General features: G+C 39.9%; 1 protein-coding gene across 1 annotated transcript in view; it reads left to right on the forward strand.

The window, feature by feature from the left end:
- The first annotated feature begins 8483 nt into the window (after positions 1-8483).
- PASD1 (PAS domain containing repressor 1) overlaps positions 8484-18704 on the forward strand; it is a 111766-nt gene continuing 101545 nt past the window's right edge. Inside the window, exon 1 of the mRNA XM_061408741.1 lies at positions 8484-8523. The gene's annotated coding sequence lies outside the window, so the exon portion shown is untranslated. The remainder of the gene's footprint in view (positions 8524-18704) is intronic.

Consider the following 18704-nt stretch of genomic DNA (forward strand, 5'->3'; position numbering starts at 1 on the left):
TTCAGTGACCAGTAAGAACACCAATGTGGTTGGAGCAAAGAGGGTGAGGGGAAGAGTAGGATGAGTCCAGAAGTCCTCTAGCTCAAAGAGGATTTTATAGACTACAGTAAGCACTTCTTTTGGATTTTATCCTGAGGGTACTGGGAAGTCAAGGGAGGGTTTTGAGCTGTATAAACAAATCACCAAATAGAGATGTTTTTTATGGGGCCGGATACATGACCTCATCCAACTGCAAGGGAGGCTGAGTCCCAAATTTCTGGTGACAGGGAAGGAGCATGTTTAACATGACTTGGCTTCTGGATTAGTTAACAACTACTCTACTATGGCATAGCAAATTACCCCCAAACCTAGTGGCTTAAAGATATGTTTGTTAGCTCATGGTTTCTGTGGGTCAGGTATCAGGCATGGCTTAGATGCAGTCTATGCTATAGAGTCTCTAACAAGGCTATCATCATGGTGTTAACTGGGGCTGTAGTCTTATCTGAAGACTCAACCAAAGAAGGATCTGCTTCCAAAATCACTCACATGGGTACGTAGCGAAACTCAGTTCCTTATAAGTTGTTGGAGTGAGGCCCGAGCTCCTCATGACCTGTTGACTGGAGGCTTCTCTTGGTTCCTCTCCATAAAGCATCTCACAACATGGCAGCAAGCAAGCAAGTAGGCAGGAGATAGTCACGATGACAAAGAGAAAAACAGAGAGCTAGCAAGATGAAATTCACAAGCCATAGTCTTTTGTAATCTAGTCATTGACGTGTCATCCCATCACTTTTCCATGTTCTGTGAGAAACAAGGTACTATGTACAGCCCACACTTACAGGGCAGAGGATTGCACAGGTCATGAATACATGGAAGTGGGAATCATAAGCTGCCTACCATATCCTCTATCTACAGGGGGTTCTGATTGGCCTACAGAATTTGCAGTGTGGTTCACACCAAGGTCCAACCTGGCTCCAGCACGTGAATAGGAGCTAAGGACCCGGGACACAGTAAGCTGGAGTAAGTCAAAGGAGAACATAGTATGTTTAAAACATTTTAAAATATGTAGGAATATTAGCAGTTAGGAAAAAAGGAAGCAGGTACAACCAGAGTAAAAGGTTGAATTAATAACACTATTCTGGGCACATTCTCATCACAAGTCTATGCAAAGCCCTGCTTACATTTTTATCTATGTCAAGGATTCATGCATTCCTCTTTTACTTTTTAATTAAAATTTTTTTTTGGCCACAACATGAGGCTGACAGAATCTTAGTTCCCTGATCAGGAATCAAACCTAGGCCCTGGCAGTGAAAGTGCCACGTCCTAACCACTGGACTGCCAGGGAATTCACTATGCATTCCTTTTTAAAATAACAGATTTACTGTAATATAGTTTACATATCACAAATTCTCCCATGTGAATTTGTACAATTCCATGGTTTTAGTATACTTATAGAGTTGTGTAACCATCACTACAACCCAAGTTTACAACATTTTCATCACCCCAAAATTCCATAGCCATTGTCTGTCAAGTTCTATCTCCCCTACTCCTTGCACCTGGCAACCATTAACTTGCTTTCTTTCTTTTCTAAAGTGCATTTTATTTATTTATTTTTGAGTTGAAGGATAACTGCTTTACAATGCTGTGTTGGTTTCTGCCAAACATCAACATGAATCAGCCATAGGTATACATATGTCCCCTCCCTGTTGAAATTCCCTCCCACCTCCGTCCCCATCCCACCCCTCTAAGTTGTTACAGAGCCCCAGTTTGAGTTCCCTGAGTCAAACAGCAAATTCCCATTGGCTATCAATTTTATATGTAGTAGTGTAAGTTTCCATGTTACTTTCTCCATACATCCTTCCCTCTCCTTCCATAAGTCCCTGTGTCCATAAGTCTGTTCTCTGTCTCTGTTGACTTGTCTGTGCTAGATATCTCATTTAAATAGAATCATGCAACATTTGTCTTTTTGTGTCTGGCTTATTTCATTTAGCATAATGTTTTCAAGGTTCATCCACATTGTAGCAGGAATCAATACTTCATTTTATGGCAAAATAATATTACATTGTATGGATAAAGTGCATTTAAAAAGTTCATTCATCAGTTAATGGACATTTAGATTTAGACTGACATGAATAATGCTGCTATGTGTGCACAAGTTGAGATTTTATATACATATGTATGCACACATATATACATACACCATATAAATACATAAAAACGTATCTATAAAAGGAAAATTGCTGGGCCATTGTGTATACTTAATTTAATTGAGTAATACTTGACTGCTCTCCAAATGGTTGGCCCTGTTCTGTATTCCCACAGCAAAACATGAAGATTTCAAAATTTCTCAATGTTGTCAACACTTGGTAATCTTTAGCTTTCTAATTTTTCTAGGCCAACAGGTGATATCACACAGATATTTTAATTTGCATTAATCAATTAGTAGGAACCTTTTCTATGTACACTTTTAGAGTTTCTTCTTTTAAAAATGCCCTGTTCCTTTATCCTTAAAATTGCCCTGTTCCTTTATCTTTTGCCCATTTTCTATTAAACTTCCTGTCTTTTTTGTAATGCTTTTAAAATATTGGTCTTTGTTGGTTCTAAATATTGCAAATATTTTCTGTCATTCTATTATCTGTCTTTAATTTTGTCCATGGTGTCTTTCATTAAGCAGAAATCATTAATTTTAATATAATCAATTAATTTTCACCTCATATCTTTGGTTTTATGAGTCTTATTTAAGAAATCCTTCTCTCCTCTAAGATAAAAATTTTTATAATATCTTTTTTAATTTAATTACTTTTTAAAAATAATTATTCTTGAAACAATCTGAGATTACCCTTCATAGAAGTTGTTAGATGGGAATCTAGTTTGATTTTTCTGCCCATAATGAGATGATTTTCCCAGCATCATCTACCAAATAATCTATCCTTTCCCATAAACTGTGGTGTCACTTTTACTGTATCCTATGATTCTATTTAAGCCTTGTTCTCCCTATTTATTCTATTCCATGGTCTACTTCAATTTGATAGTCTCTAGCAATGCTTTCAGAGAAGGCAATGGCACCCCACTCCAGTACTCTTGCCTGGAAATCCCATGAACGGAGGAGCCTGGTGGGCTGCAGTCCTTGGGGTCGCTAAGAGTCGGGCACAACTGAGCGACTTCACTTTCACTTTTCACTTTCAGGCATTGGAGAAGGAAATGGCAGCCCACTCCAGTGTTCTTGCCTGGAGAATCCCAGGGACAGAGGAGCCTAATGGGCTGCCGTCTATGGGGTCGCACAGAGTCGGACACGACTGAAGCGACTTAGCAGCAGCAGCAGCACACCTTTGGGGAAGAATTAGGCACACTGTGAAGAATATCCACTCCAGTGTGCCATGAGTCCCAAGGAAAGTCTCCTTGTAGAGTTGAAGGCTCAGTTCAATGTCCAATAACCTCCTCACTCTTTTTCATTCTTTTTAATTATAAAAAGTTTGTGGCCATTCCTTGCCCCATGAGGGAACTAGGAACTTGTGCTATAAATTGCTATAAATCAAGGCCTTTGAGGCAGTTCTAAGTAATCCAGTAGCAACCAGATTTTCTCAAATAGCTTAATTAAATGATGCTTATTGTTAATTTACCCTAGCATCCCATTAGTAGTCCACAGAGATTTTTATTATCCAACACAAATAATGAGAATGAAGTGGGTCTTGTTTGAAAGACATGGGGTTAGAGTATATAAGTACCTTCAGGTGATTTCAAATAGAGTACTAGCATATATTTATATTATAATTATATTTGTATCCTCTAGTTAGCCATTACAAATACTATCAACTGTGTTTTATAGTGATTTTGTGTCATGTTTAAAGTAATCATAAGGATGTATATATATTTTGCTCAAATATTTGATCTCCAGATGAATGAAGCCCACTTTTGGTACAAGCCAACTGTGGTTCATGGCTGTGTGCAAGCAAAATATGGTATCTTTGCAGTTGGGTGTAATTACCAACTTCCTACCCTCTTCTCACTTTCAGGTCTGCCATACACACCAGCTCCCACTCCTAGACATCTATTTTATTGTAGCAAATTTGTAATTGATATATAATTCACTTATTCTAAAGTATACCCTTTAGAAGAGTACACTTTAATGGTTTTTCAGAGTATTCACAAGGTTGTACAAATACCACCATTATGTAATCCTAGAACATTTTGGTCCACTCCCAAAGAAACCCCTTACCCATTAACAGTTATTCCCCATTTTCCCTTCCCTCAGATCCTGGCACCACTAATCTATTTTCTGTCTATATTGGTTTGCCTATTCTAGACAGTTCATTATAAGTGGAATCTATTTTTATTGTGGTTAAATATGCATAACATAAAAATTTTAACCATTTTAAGTGTACAGTTCACTAATGTAGAAGTACATTCATATTGTTGTGTAACTAATCTCTGGTGAAAGTTGTTCAGTCGTGTCTGACTGTTTGCGATCCCATGGACTATGTAGTCCATGGAATTCTCCAGGCCAGAATACTGGAGTGGGAGGCCTTTCCCTTCTCCAGGCCATCTTCCCAGCCCAGGGTTCGAACCCAGGTCTCATGCGTTGCAGGCGGATTCTTTACCAGCTGAATCAATCTTTACTGCTGCTGCTACGTCGCTTCAGTCGTGTCCGACTCTGTGCGACCCCATAGACGGTAGTCCACCAGGCTCCCCCATCCCTGGGATTCTCCAGGCAAGAATACTTGGGTGGGGTGCCATTTCCTTCTCCAATGCATGAAAGTGAAAAGTGAAAGTGAAGTTGCTCAGTCGTGTCCGACTCTTAGCGACCCCATGGACTGCAGCCTACCAGGCTCCTCCATCCATGGGATTTTCCAGGCAAGAGTACTGGAGTGGGGTGCCATCGCCTTCTCTGGAACCAATCTCTAGAACTCACTAAATTCTGCAAAACTGAAGCCCATAATCAACAATTTTCTGTTCCCTCTTTTTTCTAACCTCTGGCAACCAGCCCACCATTCATTCTACTTTCTGTCTATATAAATTTGACTACTCTAAGTATCTCATACAAGTGGAGTTATACAGTAGATTTTATTTTGTGAGCACCTGATTTCACTTAGTATAATGTTTTCAAGCTTCATCCGTTTTGTATCATCAATTAGTACTTCACTTGTTTTTATGGCCCAATAAAGAATGCTCAAACTACCACACAATTGCACTTATCTCACACAGTGATGCTCAAAATTCTCCAAGCCCAGGCTTCAGCAATACGTGAACCATGAACTTCCAGATGTTCAAGCTGGTTTTAGAAAAGGCAGAGGAACCAGAGATCAAATTGCCAACATCCATTGGATCATCAAAAAAGCAAAAGAGTTCCAGAAAACATCTATTTCTGCTTTATTGACTATGCCAAAGCCTTTGACTGTGTGGATCACAATAAACTGTGGAAAATTCTGAAAGAGATGCGAATACCAGACTACCTGACCTGCCTCTTGAGAAATCTGTGTGCAGGTAAGGAAGCAACAGTTAGAACTAGACATGGAACAACAGACTGGTTCCAAATAGGAAAAGGAGTACGTCAAGGCTGTATATTGTTACTCTGCTTATTTAACTTCTATGCAGAGTACATCATGAGAAACGCTGGGCTGGAGGAAGCACAGGCTGGAGTCAAGACTGCCAGAGAAATATCAGTAACTTCAGATATGCAGATGACACCACCCTTATGGCAGAAAGTGAAGAAGAACTAAAGAGCCTCTTGATGAAGGTGAAAGAGGAGAGTGAAAAAGTTGGCTTAAAGGCTCAACATTCATAAAACTAAGATCATGGCATCCAGTCCCATCACTTCATGGCAAATAGATGGGGAAACAGTGGAAACAGTGGCTGACTTTATTTTTCTGGGCTCCAAAATCACTGCAGATGGTGACTGCAGCCATGAAATTAAAAGATGCTTACTCCTTGGAAGGAAAGTTATGATCAACCTAGACAGCATATTGAAAAGCTGAGACATTACTTTGTCAACAAAGGTCTGTCTAGTTAAGGCTATGGTTTTTCCAGTGGTCATGTATGGATGTGAGAGTTGGACTGTGAAGAAGGCTGAGCACCGAAGAATTGATGCTTTTGAACTGCGGTGTTGCAGAAGACTCTTGACAGTCCCTTGGACTGCAAGGAGATCCAACCAGTCCATTCTGAAGGAGATCAGTCTTGGGTGTTCTTTGGAAGGACTGATGTTGAAGCTGAAACTCCAATACTTTGGCCACCTGACGTGAAGAGCTGACTCATTGGAAAAGACCCTGATGCTGGGAAAGATTGAGGACAGGAGGAGAAGGTGACGACAGATGATGAGATGGCTGGATGGCATCACCGACTCGATGGACATGGGTTTGGGTGGACTCCGGGAGTTGGTGATGGACAGGGAGGGCTGGTGTGCCACGATTCATGGGGTCACAAAGAGTCGGACATGACTCAGCGACTGAACTGAGCTGAAGTGAGGTGAAGACAGTCCACTCTGGGTTTGAAATTCAGCTCTGTCTCTTGGGACTAGTTATTTATCTTTCCTGGGCCTGTTTTCTTTTCTGTAAAAAAGATGTTGAACCACACTCATGTTAAATGTATGTGAAAAAATCTACACACATCTGGTGCAGAACAGGTACACAGTAAATCTCCATTTATTTGTTTTTTGAGTCTTACCAACCTTTAAAAAATTGAAGGTTTACTAAAATTTCCTTTGAATTCAGCCCTTGAGTATTCCCTGTTAAGGTCCTCTGGTTTTTCATGACAGGTAACACAGAGAAAGTGGAGAATACTCCGATGACTTTTCTGGAGAGAAGAACATTTGGTTGATGTTTTAAAAGGTGGCGGGGGAAGGGGGACATGAAACCCCTTCACGTTTCTGTATTTTTGAAGCTTCATGGTCTGAGACAAGCTGTGCACCTTAAGTTGCTACAGTTGTCATGGAAGTGGTGTTTTCTTTCCATAGCAACAGAAGCTACAAATAATTAGATGAATGCAGAAAAAAGGATAAACGGAGGCAAAAGCTTGCCTCACTCACACAGTCATTAGGTTCTGCACCCGAAGCCTATGCTTTTGGTTTTAGCTGTTCCAAGATGGCTAGTAACTGCCTTACAACAGAAAGGGGTGGAGTCCCATGGCTCTTTACTTGGGGAGGGGAAGTTAGCTCTAGGGGCTTATATTGACCACCTTAAAAAGATGAAACAGGTCAGTGATGGCCCAACTTGACTGAGGTCTCTCAAAAAAGAAGAGACCAACAAGGCTCGAATTAAGTAGGGTAAGGCAAGGGAGGTGCCTAGGACACAGAATTTAAGAAGGCTCTCAGTCTCAGGGTTGTGCAAGACTATTTGGGTGTTTTGGAAATATGAAAGGTGGGATGCTGAAGCTGCTTGGAGGAGAAATTTATTTGACTTACTGTAGCATCCTGAGTGACTTCACTTTCACTTTTCACTTTCATGCATTGGAGAAGGAAATGGCAACCCACTCCGGTGTTCTTGCCTGGAGAGTCCCAGGTACAGGAGAGCCTGTTGGGCTGCCGTCTATGGGGTTGCACAGAGTCGGACATGACTGAAGTGACTTAGCAGCAGCAGCAGCATCAAATCACACATTCAACTCACCCCCGCACCCCACCCTATCCTGTTCTTGCACCATGCTGAAAATTCCCATATGACCCCTGTCCTCTGGAGTTGCCAGATGATAGTGGTGGCATGAAAGAGGGTCAGAGGGAGAAGCCTTGAGCAAGTGAAGAAAGTGGCCTGACCAGGACAGAGATGGCACCACTGCAGGAGGCAGCAGATAGGAAGCTGGAAAGGAGGTGGCCTTGAGCCAGTTTGGGGAGGCAAAGATGAACTAACATCTATCAAGTCCAGTACTTGTCAAGATAAGGGAAGCCCCCACTTCTCCCCGCCAGCCCCTGCCACTGGTTTGGATGGCTGGAAAGGCCAGAGAAAGATAGGACAGTTAAAGAAGCATTGTCACAGTCCAGTGCAGAGGGCTACCATAAGGGTCCAAGGCAGTGACTGGAATGCATTGGAATGGGAGGGTTCTTGTGGCCAGCATATTTATTTCCTTACCTAAGAACTTCCTGAAGAACTGCTTATAGTTTGGAAAGCAGCTTTTGCCAGAGGCCTTTTCTTTTCTTTCATTTTTTTTTTTTTTGTAAAAAACAAATAAATACAAGCAAATGAGAAAAAAAAAAAAACAAGTAAAACTAGCTTGCTTTGATTTTTTAAAATAAAGATGCACTTTAAATAAAAAAAAAAAGGAAAAAAAGAAAGATTGGCCTTGGGAAATTGTGATGGTGACCCATCCTGCTACATGAAGCTCAACTCACTTGTAACTCCCCCATATCCCTGACAGCCTTGCGAAGCATGGGCATGCACACACCATGGTGTCCATGGCACATAGCCAGGGACTCTCTGGTCAACTTGAACCAGAGTGTTCCCTCTTGCAGATGTCCCAGGAACATGTCCTTCTATTCTTTCTTTTGTTTTCTTTTAAGCTAGATTATCATTTTATTATAAAAGAACATAGTCAGTAATAGCCACGGGAAAGAGAAGCATAAGACAGGTATGTGGGAAGGGGGACCTCCTTGGTTAAGTTTCTCAGTATTTTTATTCTTTTTGATGCTATTGTAAATGAAATTGTTTTCTATTATATCTTCTTAAATCGGGTCTTTTATTGTTATGGAATCTTAGTCTTTATCTCTGGTAGTATTACTTGGTGTGCAGTCTACATCATCTAATATGAATATAGTCATTTCATCTTTTCTATGTAATCATAGGAAATTCTAATGAATTTGCAGGCTATCTAGTTTCTCATTCTTTAACTTTTAAATGCTCTTCATCTTTGTATTTAAACTTCTTCCCTGTAGAAAAGAGTAGATGTCAGCCTTGCTTTATTTCTCCAGTCTGACAATTCTTATCTTTGAATTGTGGTTTTTAGACTATTTTCATTTAATGTACTTATTGACACGCTCACGTTTAAGTCTATCTTTCTATTTATCGGGGATTTAGGAAGAGCTTCAGAAGTCTGTCCACCTTCTGTTTCAAAGCAACTTTTTTGTGGGGGCAAAATACATATTGATATGATAAAGTGGAGGCAGCCTGGCCCAGGTTTGCCATCTGGGCACAGCGAGCTCTAGCCCTCAGACTCTGCACAGTCCTTCTCACAGGACTCAGTGGGCCTCAGTGTCCTCAGTTAGAAAGTGAGGATCTGGGCCAGACCATCTAGGAGGGCCAGCCTGGATGTGCCAGGGTCACCAAGGCAGGAGCCCCAGCAAGCTCCCTACTCCCACTCACGCACATCTCCCTTGGGAGCTTCATGAACACTCTGAAGGTGGAGAACGTAGGTAATTTCCATGTTCTAAACTGATTCTTGTTGAGAGTAGAGGAAGAAAAAAGCATAGGTGCTTAGGCTCTCTGAGAACATATTTCAACATCTTCCTTTTAGTTAATGATCTCCCAGAAGGGACCTTTTTTTTCTTTTCGTGGTTCCAATGTCAGAATATGTCCCTTCCATAGTTTCTCAATTCAAAATAATTAGTAAAAGTTATAGCAAAGTTATAGATATAAAATAAGATGTATATAATATCCTATTATGTATAAGGTCATTTTTCTCTCTCTATATATATATATAAAACAAGATTATATATATATGTGTGTGTGTGTGTGTGTGTGTGTATCTTCTAACTGTTGTGAAGTGAGGACAGAAAAGCATCCATTACAACTGAGAGGGTATTAGAGGAGGTGAGAACAGTCTTGGGCCTTCAATAGCCGTGGTGATTGGGAAGCTGACAGTATCTAGACCATAGGTATGATGTGACATGAACATTTTTAGAGGCTGTGCTGGCTGCTGGGTGGAGAACAGTTTTGGAGAGGCTGAGAGTGTGGGAGTTGAGGATTCTAGTTAAGAGTGCAGGTTAGAGCTGCTGACATGGACTAAAAAGGGGAAGCCAGTTCACACATCTTTTTTGCCTAAGGAGCATTTTTAGTATCAGAAAGTATGACTCTGTTTCTGGAGTTTTTACCAGGGAGCAACAACCATGCTCTACAGAAGATGTTTGGCATCTAGAAGCAGATCATGTTTCAAGCACACACTCCTGGCTTAATGGAGAATGTAGTAGGTAGCAACATAGAGGCTGTCCACTTTCTACTTGATGGATAGAACTGAAAAGCATCAGGACATTAAAGGAAGATCCTTCCAGAATTCATTGATAGATTTTTAAAAGTTCAAAATGAATTAAAATAGCATTCCTTAAATTCCTCCATGTATTTATCACTGAATTTTTTAAATAGCAAAATAGACCATAATTCATTAAGGTATACCACTATAATATCATATCAGGAAAAATGGGGGGCATTTAATGGAATCTCCAATCACACACTGATCAGTATATTTCAGATGTAGTTGAAATATTGCCACAGCTCCACAAAATGGCCTCTGAATGAACTGGAGATGGATGAGGGTGTGGGTGTCCTTACAGGCCGGGAGTGACTTGTTGTTGGTTGTATACAAACATGTTATCTTTTCCTTTAAGAGATGTGCAAATGAGATAACTCCTTTGGGGATGAAGCAGACAACCAGAAGTTTGATGACCACACAGAGATAAAACTTTACATCACTGGGTTTTTCGTCTTTCAGGGAATTTCTTTGGAGACTTCCATGGAATTTGAGGGCTTGCTATAGAGGCTACTTATGACTATCCTTTCTTTGCTGAGGAATGTCTAGCTACTTTCTGATATTGGCAGGTCCCCTGTGAGAAAGACCAGAGGTAAAGTGATTCCTCCAAGCAAGACCAGTGGAAGTTCCTCAAATCCTGTACATGCTATGTTCAGGGGGGAATGGGCACTCTCCCTGCTTCTGTGATTCCTGATGGGAATTACAGCCTCACTGACAAGGGCCTCCTTCCTCCTAGACCTGGTACCAGGCATTCTGCATGCATCATCCCAGCGAATCCTCCCAACTCTATGAGGCAGGGATGGAGATATATATATATATATATTGCTTTAGATGTGGACCATTTTTGAAGTCTTGTATTTGGAGTCCTCCATGAGGTCCCATCATAGGTATCATGGTGGGAAACACTCTGTGTGCCTTCGGAAATTTTGAGGAAGTTTCTAGCATCAACCTAAGTCTAGAAACATTTTTTTTTTTTTTTTTTATGTCAGTGAGTGAGGAACAAAGTCAGAGGCTTTTCTGGGTAGGTGGGCTCAGTGGGCCTCCAGTAAAACAGTAGATGTGGAATGGAAAGCCAGAGACCAGCTGACTTTAAGAGAAAGAGCAGTTGTGTGCTGTGAGTCTGTACACTTTCTGATTTTGAGGGCCATGTTGCAAAGGTAGCTTTTCAAAGGATCCCCATGAGGGTTTTCGTTCATTTTTTTGTTTTTATTTTAATATTAAATTTTTAAATATTGTATCATTTAAGTGGTTTTTAAAAATTGAATTATAGTTGATTTATAACATTGTGTCAGTTTTGTGTGTACAGCATAGTGATTCATTATTTTTGCAGATTATACGCCATTATAGCTTATTACAAGATAATGGGTGTAATTTTCTATGCTCTATGGCACATCCTTGTCGCTTACCTGGTTTATATATAGTAATTTGCATCTGTTAATTTGACTCTCCGCCCTCCCCTTTGGTAACTTCTAGTTTGTTTCCTATATCTGTGAATCTTTTTCCGTTTTTAAAATAAGTTCTTTCATATCATTTTTAAGATTACACATATAGGTGATGTCCTATGTTGTTTGTTTTTCTCTGTCTGATTTACTTCACTTAGTATGATAACATCAAGCTCCATCCATGTTGCTGCAAGTGACATTATTACATTCTTTTTAAAGGCTGAATGGTATTCCATTATACACACACATATATATATACCACATCTTCCTCATCCAATCATCTGTCAGTGGACACTTAGGTTGCTTCTATGTCTTGGCTATTATAAATAGTGCTGCTATGAACATTGATGTGCAAGTATCGTTTCATATTAGTGGGGATTTTTGGTCTTTAGTTTTCGAATGTGCTGGCATAGGGATGTGTGTGTGAGTGTATCAACACTGAAAGCATAGAATGCCTGGCTACTGAAAATTCTTTCTTGTAAAATGGAGTAATACCAATATACAAACTGAAATTACATCCATATACTTAAAAGCCTGTAGTATATGTGACTGAAGCCTTCATGAATATTAACAAATGTTCCTATCAGTTCAGTTCAGTCACTCAGTTGTGTCTGGCTCTTTGCGACCCCATGAATCACAGCACGCCAGGCCTCCCTGTCCATCACCAACTCCTGGAGCTCACTCAAACTCATGTCCATCGAGTCGGTGATGCCATCCAGCCATCTCATCCTCTGTCGTCCCCTTCTCCTCCTGCCCCCAATCCCTCCCAGCATCAGGGTCTTTTCCAATGAGTCAACTCTTCGCATGAGGTGGCCAAAGTATTGGAGTTTCAGCTTCAGCATCAGTCCTTCCGATGAACACCCAGGACTGATCTCCTTTAGAATGGACTGGTTGGATCTCCTTGCAGTCCAAGGGACTCTCAAGAGTCTTCTCCAACACCACAGTTCAAAAGCATCAATTCTTCGGTGCTCAGCTTTCTTTATAGTCCAACTCTCACATCCATACATGACCACCGGAAAAACCATAATCTTGACTAGACGGACCTTTGTTGGCAAAGGAATGTCTCTGCTTTTTAATATGCTGTCTAAGTTGGTCAAAACTTTCCTTCCAAGGAGTAAGCATCTTTTAAGTACATAGGACCACTCCAAAGGTGGGGGGTGGGGGTGGGGAAAGTAGCAAAAACTCAAGTAAACAACTCAGTTTGAGGGAAATCTTTTATGGTTGGTAGAACAACTTATGTTAAAATGATTTTATTGTCTTTAAATTGATGTTTTTAAAACTTCTCTTTCTTTGAGGAATATAGTCAAATTGCTTTAGAGAGGGGACTCTCGAAAGTTTGAGTTAACTATTTGTCTAATTTATCATCATGTTCAGGATTAGGAGTCAGAGTTGCTATAGGCTGTTCTGAACAAACAAATAAATATGGAAACACCTTAAACGTAACAGTTAATTATGCTGGAGTACAGGACACTAGGGGTGTCTGGGAACATCAGTTTACATGAGCCAGGGCTCTAGCAGGGCCTTCTTGTGGTTCAGAATAGATGAACATAGCATAGTGTGTGTTTTTTGCTTTGTGTTGTCTCATTTAGCATGGATCTATATGTTTGTATTATCCTTTTTGTCTTATATGTTAATTATGTTACATCTGTATTTACCTTATTATAATACTTTGAGTTGAGGGGAAGTTTCACTGAGAGGAGAAAAACCAAACAATTTAGTGAGGTATGCCATAAGATCATACTGATTCAAGGAAAGGGGCAGAGCAGAACATTGTCTAAATGGAAATCTGAATTATAGAGTATTTTAGGGAAATATATAACTTGCAGATAGAATGATATTTTAATTGAGGTATAAATTATATTAATGAGACAAGATGAGTAAGCAGTTATATTCAGATAGGACTGTACTGTGCTGTTTATCACACATGGATCTTTTGCCATAGGGTCAATCGCTATATCCACAGATCGGAAATGTAGTGAAAGGCATGCGTAGATTTTTGAACTTTTGGCTTTTAAAAGGGACCTATAAGGAATTCTTTCTATTGTATATAAACCCCTGAAAATTCATGGAAGACAAATCATTATTCTTTTTGCTGCATATATCATATCATCTGAAATATTATAAGTCCCAAACTTCTTGGTGCTACATGAATTCAATTTTACAATAACTCTTACTGAATATTCTTTTAAGTATTAAGTTGGGATAGCATTTAGGCTTGGTTTTTTAAGATGTGTAAAATGTTCTCTGCGAAATTGTTCAGGTCATTGTCTCCTTTTATATACAGTTATTTATTGTAAAGGTCAGCGAATTAAGATATTTAAAGTGAGAGAACCTAATTATTTACAGAAGTGAGTTGTAGCTTGTTTTTTGACAGAACCAAATGAATTTTTTCTTTTTTAAAAAAACCAAGCTTTTAATTTAAAGATGGAAGCAATGGAAACATTACTATGTTTTTGATAGTAAGAGGAACCAATAAAGTATTTTATTACCAAAAGTTAAATGAAAATGTGATAAGCTAATTTCTTTCTGTTGAAAAGTATCAAATACAGAAAATTGCATGACATGTAATTGTGTACTTTAAAGAATAGTGATGCCAACACCAGTGTAGCAGCTATTCAGATTAGCATCTCGAACTTTGTTGGTGAAAGGTCTCTGTGTGCACTTTCTTAATCACATACCCTCACTCTGTCCATATTAGTCACTATCCTGATGATTTTTGTGATAATTTTTCACTTATTTTTCCTCACTGTTTTCCCGACTATGTATGTATATCTACACAATAGACTATTTTGCCTGTTTTGAATTAATATGTGTATTATTTCATCATATATTCTCTAACCGTGGTTTTTTTTTGTTGTTGTTCACTCATGTTAATCTCAAAATTAATTCATTTTGATTACTGATTAGTATTCCACTAAATGAATATACTGCAGTATTCTTTCTGCTCTTTACAGATATTTGGATCACTCAGTTTTTTGTTGTTTGTTTCCTTATTTTCTTTTGCTGTCACAATGTTGCCATGAATACTGCTGTGCGTGTCTCTTACGGGCATTTGAGAACTTCTCTAGGAGTAATGATGCTAAGTCACCAGTGTGTATATATTCAACTTACTTCCCAAAGTGGACCACTTCCAGCACTGTAAAAGATTCACTTTGCATCCCTGGCAATACTTAATTATGTCAGACTTTTTAATTCTTGCTAACCTAGTGGGCTTTAGACATGAATCGTAGTTATAATTTTCATTTCCAGTGTTTTTGCCCATTATTTTAAATTCATAGGAATTCTTCACATATTCTGAGTGCCATTCTTACTGGTTAAATGTTTGCAAATATCTTCCCTGGAATGTGGCTTGTCCTTTCCCATTCTTGATGGTACTTTTTGATGAATAAAAATTAACTTTAATGTGTTTAGTTAATCTTTTTTCTTTATGTATTCTTTTTATTATTAATTTTTGACATCATAATGGAGAAAAATATCTTAAAGCTGTTGTTCTGTATTATCTTCTGAATACTTCATACATGGCTTTGTTCTTAAGGATTGTCATGGTTATTTGTAACCTTTATACTTTCATAAAAGTTTTAGAATAAGCTTGTTAAGTTTCACACACACAAAATAAGAAAGAATGGTATTTTCTGGACCTTGTTATGTGGGGGAGGGCACTGGCTTGACTTTTAACTCCTATATGAATTTTTAAAATGGAGTTTTCACTTACTAATGGGACCCGATAAGCTCAATATATAGGTAGAGAAGTTTAATTAATTATTTTCTCAGTGGTCCCTGACTTTATTATTAACAAACACATACTGGCTTCATTCTATAAATTCAAATTCTGCTTGTAAATAGTGATATAGTTTACAATTCTGAAAGTCAAACTACCATGAAGCCATATGCCAGGAGTTTGAAAAGGGGAATATCCAAAAAAAAAAAATTCCCATGAAATGTGATCAGGTCATGAATATTTTAAAACAGGGGTGCCTAAATGCCATTGCAGCCAGGACTGATGTTGGCTGCAGTGATTGTGGTAACAAGGTTAGTGGCAAGCAAGCTGGGAAAGTATGATTAAAGGTGCCAAGTAATTTGGAGGTTGTAAGCAAGTAGGAGAAGCCAGGATTTGTAACATTTCAAGGAATTTTGCTCTTTCTCAGATGGAAGCAAAACTTGAAAAAGGAGAGAATAGATAAGCTGTGAAATCTGGCAAGGCAGGGAGAGAAAGAGAAGAGATAAAAAGGAGAGGGCAAGGTCTGTATAGTTTGCTTGTGTTTTTCTGGCTGTTGTTCAGCAGCAGAATACTAAGTTCTCTGCAAAACATGAAGAAAGAATTGGAAAGCAAGGATAATTTTCATCATACTCATTAGGGAAATGTTGCATTATTATTGTTCAACCTATTTCTTTAAACAAAACAAAATAAGAGGATCAACATTTCACATAGTGACTCACCCCTCAAAAGAGTATGATTTTTTCCTTGTTTTAATTGTAAATGACTGGTGAGGAGCCCCAGAGTTCTAATTGCTTGATATTGGGAGAGCAGTGTGAACAGGCAGGCCAGTGAGTCATCCAGGTGTCTGGATGGGGCACTGGGGTTATTTTATGTGTAACTGAATTAAAAGAAGAGGCCCTTTGCTTGTACATTTCAGTGGCTCCAGGTGTTCCCTGCAGGGAACCTTGGGTGGTGGGTGAGGCCAGTGGCGGGTCGGGGTTTTGAGCTAAGCAGTGATAGTTCACTTTTCTATTCTTACCTGGTTGTTTTTCCACTAAATGATTCTCTTTTTGGTCCTTGCCTTGTGAATGTTGCTATTTCTATCAGGAAAATACATGTTTAAACAATGCTGTGAAAGGTTTTGATGTGCAGTGTATCTTCATAGGTAAATGAAATAGCAAAGCAATATATTTCTCCCTGTTGCTCTTAATGGAACAAACACCTGCTTTGATCCTACTTATTCTCCCTTATTTTGAAATTAGCTGCTTAATTCCAAATATCATGGTAGAGGAAATTCTCAGGCTGAAAGTCCATCCCAGACAATGGCAAGACCTCTTAGCAGGTCTTTTCCAAACCACGGCTGCAGGTGTACAAAGGAGAAAATGTCATTTCCTGAGTAATCACAGATCCCTCCTGCTTTATAAAATTAAGCAATTCTGCTGTCAACTAGGTAGCCCAGTTTATTTTAATTTCTCCGGAAGGCTTCCCTGGTGGCTCAGCTGGTAAAGACTTCATCTACAATGCAGGAGACCTGGGTTCTATCCCTGGGTTGGGAAGATCCCCTGGAGAAGGGAGTGGCTACCCACTCCAGTATTCTGGCCTGGAGAATTCCATGGACTGTAAAGTCCATGGGGTCACAAAGAGTCAGACATAACTGAGCGACTTATAATTAAAAATCATGAAGTATGATATCTCTCTGGCTTTGTTCTTAGGCTTCCCCTATAGTTCAGCTGGTAAAGAATCCACCTGCAATGCAGGAGACCCTGGTTCAATTCCTGGGTCAGGAAGCTCCCCTGGAGAAGGGATAGCCTACCCACTCCAGTATTCTTGGGCTTCCCTGGTGGCTCAGATGGTAAAGAATCCACTTGCAAGGCAGGAGACCTGGGTTCGATCCCTGGGTTGGAAAGATCCCCTGGAGGAGAGCATGGCAAATGGATCTTCTCTTGTGGCTCAGACGGTAAAGAATTTGCCTACAATGCAGGAGACCCAGGTCTGATCCCTGGGTCAGGAAGATCCCTTGGAGAAGGGCATGGCTACCCACTCCAGCATTCTTGCCTGGAGAATTCCATGGACAGAGGCTCCTGGCAGGCTACAGTCCACGGGGTCACCAAGAGTTGGACATGATTGAGAGACTAACAGTAAGTTTATATAATAGACATGAACAGTCATCACATTTAGGAATAAATACTGTCAACAAAAGTGCTTGCTCTAGAAAACAGTCTAGTTGTGTCTGAAGTATATAGTCTTGTTTTGCGTATTTCTCCAGCTGTTCTAGAAGAAAAGGAAGGATTGAGGCATGGCTACACCAGACCTCCAAAGAGGATCCTTTCATGAAATTCCAGGGAATTGTTGGAAAACACTTGACCCATGACTTTGAAAGTCCTTGGGCCAGTGTGGCCAGGTGAGAGAGGCCTTTGGACTTAGTGATGAGAAGGCCTGAGCACCGACCCTTCATCAGTCATTCAGTGCACAGGGAGATTCCTGCCTCTGAGCCTGGGCCTGGCACTTGTGGGGAGGGGTGGGAACTGGACCCTTCCATTGTCCCAGAGCAGACTGAGCTGTAAATGAAGAACCAGAGTCCTCGAGGTTTCTGTGGACTCTTAGTGGGTGTGGGATGATGGCTCTGGTGTGGGAAAACAAAGTCACACCTACTTGCTCCAGCCATAAAAACTGCTTTTTCTGTCATGTCTTGTGACTTATGCTGTGTCTGAATGTTCATAGGTTCAAGCCACGTGTGGCAAAGGTTCCCACTGGGTTTGCAAGGTGATAATCTCAAAGTATCAGTCTCTTGAAAAGTGAAAGTCGCTCAGTCCTGTCTGACTCTTTGCGACCCCATGGGCTATACAGTCCACGGAATTCTCCAGGCCAGAATACTGGAGTGGGTAGCTAGCTTTTCCCTTCTCCAGGGGATCTTCCTAACCCAGGGATAGAACCCAGGTCTCCCACATTGCAGGTAGATTCTTTACCAACTGAGTTATCAGGGAAGCCCAGGAGCCAAATAATTGTCAGGTTTTGTAATATAGCACATAAACTTCCTTGGAAGTAAGTCTCCTCATTTAGACTCTGCAAGGAAATGGTGCATTTTCCCTTTGCCTTTATCGAGAGCTTAAGAACTCTGTCAGGCTTTTCCAAAACATTATATAAATATTAAATTGACTTACAAAATATTGTTTATGAGAAATAGAATATTGTTCTTTCTTCATTTTTTTTTTTTTTAAATTTGGACTGCATCCTGCAGCATGTGGGATCTCAATTCCCCAACCAAGGGTCAAATCTGCATTCCCTGCATTGGAAGGCGGAGTCTTAACCACTGGACCTCCAGGGAGGTCCCTGAAAATATTGTTCTTGTTTGATACATTTGGAGTCTGTCTTGACTCATTTCTAATAAATGCCCCAGGATGGAAGGATACTTTGAGGGTTGATGAGTTTTT

Source organism: Bos javanicus, chromosome X, assembly GCF_032452875.1.
Source record: "Bos javanicus breed banteng chromosome X, ARS-OSU_banteng_1.0, whole genome shotgun sequence".
Classification (NCBI taxonomy): domain Eukaryota; kingdom Metazoa; phylum Chordata; class Mammalia; order Artiodactyla; family Bovidae; genus Bos; species Bos javanicus.